General features: G+C 45.2%; 1 protein-coding gene and 1 pseudogene across 2 annotated transcripts in view; one reads left to right on the top strand and one right to left on the bottom strand.

The window, feature by feature from the left end:
* Positions 1-11,070, top strand: part of LOC135217923 (derlin-2-like) — an 86,806-nt gene that overhangs the window by 32,526 nt on the left and 43,210 nt on the right. The gene's annotated exons all lie outside the window — the stretch shown is intronic.
* LOC135218580 (derlin-2-like) overlaps positions 8,768-11,070 on the bottom strand; it is a 38,295-nt pseudogene continuing 35,992 nt past the window's right edge.

Genomic DNA, 11,070 nt, shown 5'->3' with positions numbered 1-11,070 from the left:
ATTAGGAGATGGTGTCAATTCCAATTAACGTTAACCTAGCCTCCTTGTAAAGGTGCACAGTGACTCTCAGGACTGAACTCACAAGGAAAATTCTGAGTTTGCAACATCAATAAGGGTATGCAACTTTCACTATCTGCATTTGGAACTGTAACTTTACTTTTGGTATCATTTCCCACTTTACTCTGCCACAAGACTAGTAATATTCTTCTTCCAAGCTTTATTTTCAAAATATAAACAAATTATTTTAATAGTTTCTGTTCCTAACTGGTTGGTTACAAATTTATTTTATAGTTTCTGTTACCTACTGTGTTACATTACCATATAGTGATTAAAATCTTACTAAACTAAAGCATACACAGCATCATGGATCATGCTACCGCATGCATTTCAGGTATTTAATTTCCAAATCTTATTCAGCCTGCCTATAGTTTGCCTTGCCTTGAAAGAAAGGCCAAAATCATTTCTAGGCAGAACCTTGAATCCCAGGAAGAGAACCTCACAGCTGTACAGTACCTACTCTAATCACAAAGGAATTTGATATAAGGAGTGAGGGGATATCTATTTTTTTTTTCTATCAAAGACATTCATTTAAATACCTCTTCATGCAAATCCCTAAAATAATTCCAACATGAGGCAGCACATGGTTTGCAGTCCAAATTAGTTATTTAATCAATAATTCTGAAACCAGGTGATTGAATGAATTCAATATCCTAAATAAGAGTTATGGAACTGGATGACAAACACCTCATACTATCTTGAAGCAGCAAATGATAAGACCATCATGGAGATATTACAGTAACATTCTCGATAAGAAAAAACAAGACAGAATAATCAGTTACAAGTTGTTCCTTGTTAACAAGCAAACAAGGAATCCCAAACCATTCACAGAAAGTGACGCATGGCCATATAGGTTCATAAACTTAATTAGACTTGATATTGTTATTTTACAATAAAGTTTTGTACATACTTACCTGGCAGATATATACTTAGCTTACGTCTCTGACGTCACGACAGAATTCAAAACTCGCGGCAAATGCGACAGGTAGGTCAGGTGATCTACCCCACCCGCCGCTGGGTGGCAGGTGTATGAACCAATCCCCCTTTCCAGTCATAATTTTTCTTCCACCTGTCTCCTGAGGGGAGGCTGGGAGGGCCATCAATCGTATATATCTGCCAGGTAAGTATGTACAAAACTTTATTGTAAAATAACAATATCATTTTTGTACATGAACTTTCCTGCCAGATATATACTTAGCTGATTGACACCCTTGGTGGAGGGAAAAAGACAGAGCTAACAAGGAAAAAGGGGAAACAACATCTGTTGTAGGATACTAACAAACCTTGGTTCTTACCTGATAAGGCTGAAGACTTCATAGTTACTGTCTATTAGTCTGCAAAGCCTGAAGAGCTACAGCGAGGGCGTGACCTACAGCTGAAAAGACTCTTTGGGTCTACCAAAGGGTTTATTTGTATATCCACTTACTCAGTAGAATCCAAGTCGGATCATGTCAATGGGGATTCGCCCTCTTAAATGACAGAGCCTGACCACTACCAATGCAGGGAGCTCTAGCACAAACAGATCACCTAACCATTCTAATGTTAGCTACGAATAGAAAGAGATGCCTACCCGCAAACCATAAAAACACAATACAAACAATAGGGGAAAAAATTTACAAAGGATATGCTTCAGCTCCCTGCCCCAGCACCGAATCCGCCGATACATACGGGCCTAACGCGAAGCACTTATCTTAAGTAATCTTGACGTCTCTAAGGTAGTGGTTCGCGAATACTGAATTGCATCTCCAGAATGTTGCTTTCATCAGATTCTGGAGTGACATATTCTTGTTGAAAGCCAAGGACGTAGCAATCTCTTACCTCGTGAGCCTTGACTTTCAAAAGCTTGAACTGATCCTCACCGCAAGCCAAATGTGCTTCCTTCACGAGGCTTCTAATAAAGAAGGACAAAGCATTTTTAGACAATGGTCTACTGGGATCCTTTACAGAGCACCAAAGTCTGTCCTTAATGCCCTTAAGAGACTTCTTCCGCTGGAGGTAGTATCTTAAAGTCCTCACAGGGCAAAGAGTTCTTTCCGGCTCTTCCCCTACCAGGGGAAGCTAAGCCTGGAACCTCAAAACTCCTTGGCCAAGGATTTGAGGGGTTCTCGTTCTTAGCTAGAAAAGAAGGAAGGAAGGAACAAATCACGGAATCTCCTTTGAAACCTACCCTTCCTTCTAGAGCATGAAGCTCACTAACTCTCTTGGCAGATGCTAAAGCCAAAAGAAACAGAGCCTTCTTCGTAAGATCCTTGAAAGAAGATGACTGGGGAGGTTCGAACTTCGAGGACCTCAGGAAACGAAGACCACATCCAGGTTCCAGCTCGGAATTTGAGAAGAGGGTTTCTTGCAGGTTTCGAAAGATCTTAGCAGATCATGTAGATCTTTGTTGTTGGAGATATCTAAGTTCCTGTGCCTAAACACAGCTGCTAACATGCTCCGATATCCTTGATGGTCGAAACTGCAAGACCGCATTTTTCCCTGAGAAAAACCAGGAAATCTGCGATTTGGGTCACAGAGGTACTGGAAGAGGAAAGCTTCTGGTTTCTGCACCAACGGCGAAAGACGTCCCACTTCGACTGGTAGACGCTAAGGGTAGAGGGCCTTGTAGCTGAGGCGATAGCCTTCGCTGCCTTAGCTGAAAACCCCTTCGCTCTGACAAGACTTTTGACAGTCGAAAGCCAGTCAGATTAAGAGCGGGGAGGTTTTTGTGATACCTGTCGAAGTGGGGTTGTCTGAGCAGATCTACTCTTTGTGGAAGAGCTCTTGGAAAGTCCACCAGCCATTCCAGTACCTCTGTGAACCAATCTTGGGCCGGCCAGAATGGAGCTACCAGCGTCATCCTTGTCGCTTCCGAGGCCGCAAACTTTCTGAGTGTTTGACTCAGAATCTTGAATGGAGGAAAAGCATAGACGTCCAGACCTCTCCAGTCTAGAAGGAAAGCATCGACTGACACTGCTCCTGGGTCTGAGATCGGGGAGCAGTAGAGGTCTATTCTCTTGTTCTTTGCTGTTGCAAAAAGGTCGATATGAGGTCTGCCCCATAACCTCCACAGGTCCTGGCAAACTTCTGAGTGCAGAGTCCACTCCGAGGGGAGCACTTGATTCCTCCTGCTCAGGAGATCGGCTCTGACATTCCTTTCTCCCTGTACGAAACCTGGTGAGGAGAACGATCTTCCTTGCCTGAGACCACAACGCAAGTCCTTCGCTGTTTCGTACAGGAGAAAGAGTGTGTCCCCCCCTGCTTTCTTATGTAAAGCCAAGGCTGTGGTGTTGTTCCGAGTTGACCTGAACTATAGCATTTCGGACGTGGGGCTCGAAGGCTTTTAACGCCAACCACACTGCCATCAACTCTTTGTTGTTGATGTGCCAGGACACCTGTTCCCCCTCCCAGGTGCCTGACACTTCTCTTGACCCTAGGGTCGCACCCCAACCGTCTCCGACGCGTCGGGGAAATCAATACTTGGTTCGGGTTTGGCATGTACAGAGACAGACCTTCTGCAAATCGGAGAGGATCTGTCCACCACAGAAGGTCCTTCTTGATTCCTTTTGATATCCTGAAGGAGAATTCCAGGTCTAGAGAGACACCTCCAGTTCCGGTAAAGGAAGAATTGGAGAGGTCTGAGATGCAACCTTCCTAGAGAAACGAATTGCTCCAGCGAGGAAAGTGTCCCCAACAGACTCATCCACTCCCTCGCGCTGTGCATGCATCTTTCTCTAGGAAGGTCGTTAGTTTTCTCTTGGCAACGAGCAATCCTCTCTGGTGACGGATATGCCCGAAAATCCGGAGAAACCATCCGAATCCCCAGATATATCAGCTCTTGACTGGGGATTAATTGTGACTTCTGGAAGTTCACCAGAAGCCCCAACGAACTTGCGCTAAAGTCAGTGTCTTTTGTAGGTCCTCCAGACATCTTTCTTGTGAGCTTGCTCTGATCAGCCAATCGTCTAGATAGAGAGACAGCCTCACTCCCTCCAAATGTAGCCACTGCGCTACATTCTTCATTAAACCCGTGAAAACTTGAGGGGCTGTCGAAAGGCCGAAGCACAAGGCCCTGAATTGGAAGATCTTCCCTCCCATCATGAATCTCAGAAACTTCCGTGAAGAAGGATGGATAGGCAATGGAAGTAAGCGTCCTGAAGATCTAGGGACACCATCCAGTCCCCTGGACGAAGAGCCGCCAACACTGAAGAAGTTGTCTCCATGGCGAACTTCCTTTTTTCTACGAAGACATTCAGGGCGCTTACATCCAGAACCGGTCTCCATCCTCCTGAGCTCTTGGGAACTAGGAACAGTCTGTTGTAAAAACCCGCAGAATGAGGATCTTTCACTAGTTCTATCGCCTCCTTCTCCAGCATAAGATCTACTGCTAGAGAGAGGGCTTGATTCATGATGGGGTCCTTGTACTTGGCTACCAACTCCCTCGGAGTCGTCGTCAACAGAGGTCTTGATAAGAAGGGAATGAGGTAGCCTTTGCGGACAATCGAGAGTGACCAGTTGTCCGCCCCATTTCTGGGCCCAGACGTCGGCAAACTTCAGAAGTCTGGCACCCACTGATGTCTGGAGAACTTGAATCCTACTTCTTCCCTCTGATGGATCTAGAGAAGGTCTTCCCTTGTTTAGTGGGTCTAGATCCTCTAGAGGAAGAAGCTCTGGCAGGAGGGACTCCTCGAAAGGGCTCCTGCCTAACTGGAGTCTCTCTCTTGGTTTTAGCTTGGAAAGAAGAGTGAGGCTTCCTGGTAGACTGGGCTAGCATGTCCTGTGTAGCCTTAGCTGAAAGGGCACAAGAAACATCCTGAACGATCTTCTTAGGGAAGAAGTTGAGGAGAGAGCTGAGAATACAGGAGAGAGGCTCTCTGAGCATGCGATACTGATTTCGTCAGGAACGAACAGTAAACAGATCTCTTCTTGATCACTCCCGCTCCGAAAAGTGAAGCTACTTCACTCGATCCATCCCTCACTGCAGTTATCCATACACGTGAACACTGATAAGATCCTCAGGTGAAATGGAATCCGGGGTCTGCGTCTTCTTGGCCAAAACTCCCAAAGACCAGTCTAGGAAGTTAAACACCTCCAGGACTTGGAACATTCCCTTCAACAGTGGTCAAGCTCATTCATCCCCATGTCGTCTTAGCAGACATGAGGGCAGAGCGTCGAGAGGAATCCACCAGTGAAGAGAAGTCCGAGTCTGCCGAGGATGGAAGAACGAGGCCCAGGGGTTGGGGTTCTCCCGATTCATACCAGAATCCTAGTTTTCCAGTAAGCTTAGAGGGAGGGAAAGAGAACACCGTCTTCCCTTTCTCTTCCTTCGAAGAAGCCACTCACCAAAACCTCTAAGCGCCTTCTTCATAGAGATTGCAGGCTTCATCCTGACACAGGATGAAACCTTCGAAGTTTTCGAAGTCGAAAATAACGAAAGAGGCGAGGGCGGGGAGCGACAGGAGAAAGGGCGTCTCCGAATTCCTGAAGCAGCAGGTCCGTCAAACGCTTGTATGAAGAAACGGAGGAATCTTTAGGAATTTCTTCTTCCGAGGGATCCTGTTCTTCTTCCGCCGAAGATCCTTCACGATCCTTACGATGAAAGGCTGTCTTGTCCTCAGCCGAGAGTCCATCCTTGGAAGAACGTCTGGAAGAACTCTGACATCTAACCGGGGAAGTTATAACTTCCGTTGAGCTTCTGCCTGAAAACTCCTTCTTGTCAGGATGAGGGCGTATTCTAGGCTCTTGGCGCCTAACGAACGCAGGGCGAAAATCTGGCGAAAGCGCCTATTAGGCGAAGAGCGACCTATCAGGGCGAAGAGCGCCTATTAGGCGAAAAAGCGTCTATCAGGCTCCTGGCGCCTGTCTAAAGGAGAGCGGCTGCCTGGCGAAGAGCGCCTGTCATGCGGGAAGCGATTATCAGGCTCTTGGCGCCTGCTGCGAGGAGAGCGAATCTCTGGCGACGAGCGCCTACCAGGAGAGAAGCGTCTGACAGACTTCGGCGCCTAATCGAGGAGAAGGGCTTGATCGGGAGAACGAGAAAATCGGCCTGAGGAAGAGCGCCTTACCAGGCTCCTGGCGTCTGCCAGCGGGAGAGATCCTGTCTCGAGACGAGCGCCTGTCAGGAGAGGCTCGTCTACGGGAAGCATGCCCCTTGTCCGACGGAGAAACGATGTCCACAGGAGAGCGCCCTGTCCGTTTTGAAGAGCGCCTCGTACTACAATCCACTCCTGGAGCGAGGGCGGTTACTGACAAATAGCGTAAACCTGGAGAAGAGCGCCTGGACTTCTTTACCGGGCGAGCGACGTCCTTCCTACGACAAGAAGTCACAATCAAAGAGTCAGCCAGAGCCGTAATCTGCGCCTGCAGACTAGCCAACACACGTGTAGGAGACTTAACAAAGTCCTTCACGGGAGACGCAGCTCGATCCTTACTAGGAGAGCGAAACTCCAAAGAAATCCTCGGTTTCTTCACATCCAATCCAGGATCTTCCAAAAAAACTTCAGGGCTGGAGGAGAGCGGAAGAAGCCTGCCAGGCTCTCTTTGACGGCCGAGAAGCTTCCGAGGAGCTCCAACCACGCTTGGGGCGAAGGAGAAGGCGAAGACGAGAAGCACTGTCGTAAGACTTCTCTTGGCGCGATCCAAGGTAGCCAGGGAGCGAACATCAGGTGCTACCGAGGGGACGCCTGACCGGTGGGGGTTCTCCCTAACCTTCCTGCGGCTTTCGACTTTCCTCCTCCACTGGGTCTGGGAGTCTGGAAGAGGTCTAGGCCTAGAAGCATTAGGGAGCCAATCAGATGCACCCTCCACTGCACTGGGATCACTGCACAAATTGCTATCACTCTTACCTTCTAGCACTTTAATTTTCAGCTCCATGCTGCGAATAGTGGCTCTCATAGTGTCCACCTCCGAAGGCGCCATCTTCCGGGTTCGGTGCAGGAAGCAGGGGCTGAAACTGGTAAAGGCGCTACGTCTACAACAGGGTTATCAACTTCAAACTCGCTAGCGCGAGACCTACTAGAACTCCTAGATGAAGCTTTCCTAACCTTGTCCTTCTCAAGCTTTCTTACATAAGAAGAAAGCGCCTTCCATTCTTCTTCATTCAAATTACCACATTCATTACAAGGGTTAATAAATGAGCATCATTTCCCTACACCTCATGCATACTGTGTGAGGGTCTACCGCAGCTTTCGGTAGCCTCACCTTACAATCGCTAACAGAACAAACTCTGAACATAGTTGATTTCTTATTTCTAAATCAGACATAATGAAATTCCAAGAATAATCAAAAGAATAATCCAAACCTGGTCCACAAATCGCAAATGCCAAGCCAAGGAGCAGGTACTTCACCAAAAGTCCGATGAAACAATCCAGGGCGAAACGAGTAATAATCCAAAATCGAGTAGTACGACAACAGATGTAGTCGACACCGGCGACAGAAAATTATGACTGGAAAGGGGGGGATTGGTTCATACACCTGCCACCCAGCGGCGGGTGGGGTAGATCACCTGACCTACCTGTCGCATTTGCCGCGAGTTTTGAATTCTGTCGTGACGTCAGAGACGTAAGCTAAGTATATATCTGGCAGGAAAGTTCATGTACAAAATTGAAAATATAAAATATGTGGGAGAATTTAAATCCTTGCCACAAGGAGTTATTGCCATATTTCTGGGAGAATTGAAGAAATTAGTTGAGAAAAAGAAAAAGATTACCCTCCACATCTGGCCTTCAAGTGATCTGGATGATGCTTGACAAAACTTGAACTTACATTCACGAATGTGCACACCAAACTAAAACTTTTCAGAGCATGGAAGGAAACATTTGATACGGAGTACCACATATACAACCCTGCCTCCTCAAGAACAGTCAATATGATTGACGAAAGTATAGTATAAGCCACAAAGAAAATTTTATTTTTATAAAAGAGAAATTAGAAGTTAGAGGGAGTTATCAAGTTACTGAATAAGACAAGAAAGACAAAGTGCAAGAAAATAAAAGAGAAGAGGAAGAAAAAAATCAATATGACTCAGATGGAATGTAGTCAAAAGTCAAAATCATCAGTAGCAATGATGATCAGTTGCAACCAATGCAACAGTTATTTTGCCAAATGAAGTATGAAAGAAACAGACATCTTATAGGTATTTTTCTTGTATAGAAACTTAAGAACAGATTTTCAACTTCATCTGTGGTGGTACTTTTACATATCAGATGCCATTCTATCCTCATCTTGCTGTCTAAAACAAAAATCATCACATCAATTTCATCATGAGAGGATATTCACCAGTTCATACAAAATGAATGAGCCTTTCAAAGCTGCATTAGAGACTGTTAGTCCAATGGCAATCATTTACAACATCAATGTCACCCTACTTGTGTTGGAGAGAGAGAGAGAGAGAGAGAGAGAGAGAGAGAGAGAGAGAGAGAGAGAGAGAGAGAGAGAGAGAGAGAGAGAGAGAGAACTAACAATACTCATTATATTTTAGTTGAAGCATAATGCACCTTGTTCTCTTTATTTCTGTATCTGTATTAACAGCATAAAATGCTCTGTAGTACAGAAATAATGGGGTTTACTCATGGAATTCACATTTACACTACGGGCTTTGGGTCAATTCCTTGGGTATATGAGGGAACTACTACTCTGCTCAAAGACCAATCTACAAAACTGGAATGTCTAATAAACATGTAACAAGATGTCATTTACATGATGAATATATAAAATATTAATGCAAACTAACTTACAAGAAACGAGGAGTCTTCAATAACCTGATGCCGCCTGATCTAGCTGGGAAAACATCTTCCAAGAAATAGTAAATGTGGCCAACTAGTATTCCAACAAGATCAACAAGTATGGAGTTTCCCAACAAAACACTGAAGCCTAGTAATACCCATGGAAGATATGGTGCCTGAAAAAATTACAGAAAAGTAAGCTCATGAAATAAATTTTAAAAAATACAGATTAAAAATTTTAAAAACATTTTCATCTAGTTTGTAAGTGCCTGGTTGATAAAGAATATATAGAAACTAACTTAAAACAATAATTTCAGTAATCATCCATTACTTTCCTTGAAAATACAGTGTCTTCTATTGGGTAGAAAAATGATATTGTTAAGATACAATAAAGTTTGTTCATACTTACCTGGCAGATATATTATAGCTGTATTCTCTGAAGTCCGACAGAATTTCTAAAAACTTACGACACACGTAGTGGGAGTAGGGTGGTTAGTACCCATTCCCGCCGCTGGGAGGCGGGTATCAGGAACCATTCCCATTTTCTATCAGATTTCTATCTCCACTGTCTCCTGAGGGGAGGTGGGTGGGTACTTAAAATATATATATCTGCCAGGTAAGTATGAACAAACTTTATTGTATCTTAACAATATCATTTTGTTCATGAAACTTACCTGTCAGATATATATATAGCTGAATCCCACCTTTGGGCGGTGGGAGAGACAGAAAAGGATTTTAGGAAACATATATATGTAGATGATTGACATCTTGGTCCTTACCTGTAGCATAGGCTGACTTCGTGATTACTGTCACCCAAGCCTGCATCTGCTTCACTAGAGTTACCAACAAGGTAGAGACCTGTGTATTGTGCGCTCTAGATGATCTGCCAACGGGGACGAGACCACAATGTGACTAGACCATGACCATACTCAAGAGGACAACGAGGCAAAACCACCCCCTAAGTTAGCCTAACCAAATACTCCCATATACCAAAGGCTAAAAGAAGGGAAGACCGCATTCGGCGCCGACCCTACCAACCATAACATTACAAACATTAAAAACAAACTCACCTACCCTTTTCTATGGGAAAGGATGAGTGCTACCTCCTGCCCCCAAGATAGTGTCTTGTGCGGCGACGTATGTCCAAGAGAGTAACAGTTCTCATATGTCGTTCTGACCTCCCGTAAATATTGCGAGGCGAACACCGAGGTTACTTCTCCAAAAAGTGGCACTTAAAATATCTTTGAGAGCCATATTTTTCTGAAAGGCTATAGAAGTCGAAATAGCCCTTACTTCGTGAGCGTTAACTTTTAAAAGCTTAAAGTCACTATCTTGACAATTAGCGTGCGCCTCCCTAAGGTGTTCCTCAAACAGAATGCCAGTGCATTCTTGGACATGGGCATATTAGGTCTCTTGACCGAACACCATAAGTTCTCCGCAGAACCTCTACACTCCTTTGTCCTACGAAGATATTCTTTAAGAGCCCTAACAGGACACAGGACTCTTTCTGGCTCTTGACCAATGATTTCTGCCATACCCTTGATTTCGAACGTCTTAGGCCAAGGGTGTTGGAAGGGTTCTCATTCTTAGCCAGGAATGACATACTCAAAGGATCAAGACTGCATTATGCCCTTTGAAGCCGACGTGTTTACTAATCGCCTGTATCTCGCTACCCTCTTCGCCGTCGCCAGAGCAGTTAGGAATACAGTCTTCTTCGTCAAATCTCGCAAAGAGGCAGAGTAAAGAGGTTCAAAGCAAAGGCTTGACATTAAAAACTTGAGACCACGTCCAGATTCCACGAAGGCAACTTAGCTATCGGTACCTTGGTGGTCTCAAAAGATTTTAGTAGATCATGTAGGTCCTTGTTATTAGCAAGGTCAAGACCTCTATGTCGAAAAACTACAGATAAGACACTTCTGTAGCCTTTAATGGTTGACACTGCGAGTTTCAAATCTCGTCTGAGATAAAGAAGGAAGTCGGCGATCTGGCTCACAGAGGTCGTGGTAGAGGAAACTCCTTTCTTCCTACACCAACTCCTAAAAGCTGCCCACTTTGAATGGTAAACCGCGATTGACGAAGATCTTCTCGCGGTGCGATAGCTTTAGCCACAGGTTTCGAAAAACCTCTCGCTCTGGCCAACTTCTGGATAGTCTGAACGCAGTCAGACTCAGAGCGGAGAGGTTTTTGTGGTACCTCTCGAAGTGGGGCTGTTTGAGTAGATCTCTCCTTAACGGAAGAGATCTCGGAAAATCCACCAGGTAGGACATCACCTCTGTGAACCAGATCGCTGCAGGCCAAAAGGGGGCGATTA

The sequence above is a fragment of the Macrobrachium nipponense genome, chromosome 9 (assembly GCF_015104395.2).
Source record: "Macrobrachium nipponense isolate FS-2020 chromosome 9, ASM1510439v2, whole genome shotgun sequence".
Taxonomy (NCBI): domain Eukaryota; kingdom Metazoa; phylum Arthropoda; class Malacostraca; order Decapoda; family Palaemonidae; genus Macrobrachium; species Macrobrachium nipponense.
The sequence above is the reverse complement of the archived record's forward strand: the minus strand, read 5'-3'. Positions and strand labels throughout refer to the sequence as shown.